Genomic DNA, 2,940 nt, shown 5'->3' with positions numbered 1-2,940 from the left:
ACAGTAGACGTGACGTACATGTGCATGTACATAGAAACAAATGATTACAATTTCATACAGATTAATTTAGCAAGTCAGTAACACGTTGATGCTCCCTTTGGTCCTTATGCAAGCGGGTATTCGGCTTAGCATTGACTGGTGGATTTACTGGATTTCTTCCTGAGGCATATCGTTCCAATTTCTGGTGGATTTACTGGATGTCTTCCTGAGGCATATCGTGCCAATTTCTATGCAATAGTTCGTCAAAATCCCGAAGTCATTGGAGGTCACTGCCCACAATGCTTCTAACGTTCTCAACGGGAGGGATCCAATAACTTTACTGGCCAAGTCAGGTGTTCGCGAGCACGAAGAAAGACAGTAGAAAGCCTCCCAGTGTGCGGTGGGGCATTATCTTGCTCAATGGTAAGCCCAGGATAGCTTGGTATCAAGGGCAACAAAACAGAGAGTAGAATATCGTCGACGCATCGCTGTTCTTCAAGGGTGCCGCGGAAGAGAAATAGCATGTGCGGCGGGGCATTATCTTGCTGAAAGGTAAGCCGAGGCTGGCTTGGTATCAAGGGCAACAAAAAAGGGTGTCAAATATCGTCGACGCATCGCTGTTCTTCAAGAGCGAAGCAGAAAAGAAATGGCACACCAGAGCATCACTCCTGGCTCTCAGGCAGTATAGTGGGTGACAGTCTTGTTGGTTCCCCAATGTTGCGCGAAGCGCCTCCAGACACGACTTTGGCTTGGACTCTCATTGACTGAAGTAGAATCGTCTCCGTGACGAGTCCCGCTTCCATCCGAGCTCCGATGACGAGCGAGGACGAGTGTGGATGCGCCCCAGACAGTGGTCGTCCATCATACGGTCCGACGACCACGGGTGGTTGACTGGGGTGCCGTTCCCTCTCATGGCAGTACCCCTTTGGTTGTCATCGGCAGCATATTTGCGACACATCGTATGTCGGTAGTATTCTACGGCCCGTTTTCTTGCTCTTTGCGGCAAGCCATTCTGGGATTACATATCAGCAAGAAAATGCATGCCTGCTGGCATATATCGAGAGTTTCTATTGTTTGTCTTTATGCTTGCAAAACCAACCTTGGCCAGCAAGACTGCCTGATCCGTCCCCAACTGAGAACGTTTGGAGCATTATAGGCAGGATCCTCCAACCAGCCCGGAATTTTGACGATCTAACGGGTCAGTTGGACAGATTGGGCACGATATCCCTCAGGAGAGTATCCAACAAAGCTATCAGTCAGTGACAAGGAAAATAACTACCTTTATGATGTCAGAGGTGCACCGATACGTTATTTACTTGCTCTGTTTGTGAAGGTCTCTCTCTTGAATAAGTCATCCAGTTTTTTTGAGCTGTAATCATTTGTTTATCTATTTACGCATATGACATCTGTCGATATACACCCCATTCGTATAATTCTTCATGGTGTGTCATTTTTGCTTTTCTTAGAATGTAACATCAGTTACAAATGTGTTACTGCAGATAAGACAAATGAAGTAAGCAACAGGAAAATAAACAAGCATCCGTATAATACCTCCAACCGTTGTTTAAAGAGTACATTGAATTTTTTCCATGTACTCTTTAAGTTACTGAGCCGTGGTTGGCTCATGCTATGTGTTGGATTAAACCTTGGTTGCTATTCTGCGTTTAGTCTCCCACAGTAATTGCGATTAAGCTGTTATCCTCTCTTTCCGCGGGTGGCAGCAGCGGTGTGTATTGATATTCGCACCTTCGACTATCTTTGGCGTGGCGCTTGCACTTTTGGGTGGGCTGTGTGCGGGCAGTTGGTCGGTTGGCATGGAGCAGCGAGGAGATCTCCGTTACACGTAGCTTGGCCGGGGCTGCTAGCGGCCTCTTTGCTGTGTAGGTGTGTGTGATACTGCTCCCATTGCTACGAGGTTCGTGGCTCACCGATCCTGGTCATGAAAGTTGAGTTTCGACTTAATCTACCAGCAAGTCACTACTGTTCACATTGTGTAATTTGGAGTTCGTTGCCGGCATTTGGAATATTCCCACAAACAACTGCGTATTTTTTCAATTTGGCAAATTTTAGCCACCCTTCGGTGGAGTTTAATTGTACTTGGTTATAGGAAGTCCACCAGCAGAATCTTCTGCCTTGTTACCGTTAGCTTTTCCGGTTACTTGCCCCGGCCGTTGACGTAAATTCAGGCAGTGTATTTTCCTCACCGTGTTGTCGCTGTCCAGCATGGTGTGTAGTTTAACAGCTGAATGTATAATTTGTTGTGGACGCCAATACCTTCTGTTTTGTTACATTGAACTCCCTGTTGTCTGCTAATCAGGTGAAGAGGAGGTTATCTTATCTGTGGGGGTGTTGACTGTCTGTTGGGTTGTCTTCGGATCGGCAATGGTTGGACCGACTGCTTGTCTCATCCTAAGTGAAGGTTAGTGTTTTAATTCCAGGCCGGCCCTCGGAACTTCTGAGCGCTCTTGGGTGTACTGCCTTTTCTTTTTTGTTTGTTCTTGTTGTTGCACTTCTATGGCTTCTAGCCGATTGTTAGATTAAGGTTGTTTTGCCCTTAAGGCGTTAGATGATGTGGACCTTCAGCCTAATTTAAGAACTGTTTTATTTAAAGCCTTTTATATTTTTAAAATTAATGTTATTGATCTTAAGTGTTGGGCCTTCAGCCGATTTTGAATTTAAGTTGTTTTGCTCTTGAGGTGCCAGATTCATTGGTCAGTTATCCTAATTAATTAACTGTTTTAAGAGAAGGCGTTGCTTTTTAAATTGCTGATTTTGGTTGAGAGTTAAGTCATTGGCTTTCAGCCATTTTCAAATAAAGTGTTCTTGTCCTTAAGGCATGAGATAGTACGGCTCATTCAGTCGCTAATTAAGTTCCAAAATCAAAGCGGTTTTATTTTATTTTCTTGGATATTGTAATGTTTGATCAAATAAAACGTTGTATGTTCGAGTGTAACTGACAGT

Source organism: Schistocerca gregaria, chromosome 3 (genome assembly GCF_023897955.1).
Source record: "Schistocerca gregaria isolate iqSchGreg1 chromosome 3, iqSchGreg1.2, whole genome shotgun sequence".
NCBI lineage: Eukaryota > Metazoa > Arthropoda > Insecta > Orthoptera > Acrididae > Schistocerca > Schistocerca gregaria.
Note: the sequence above shows the minus strand (reverse complement) of the source record.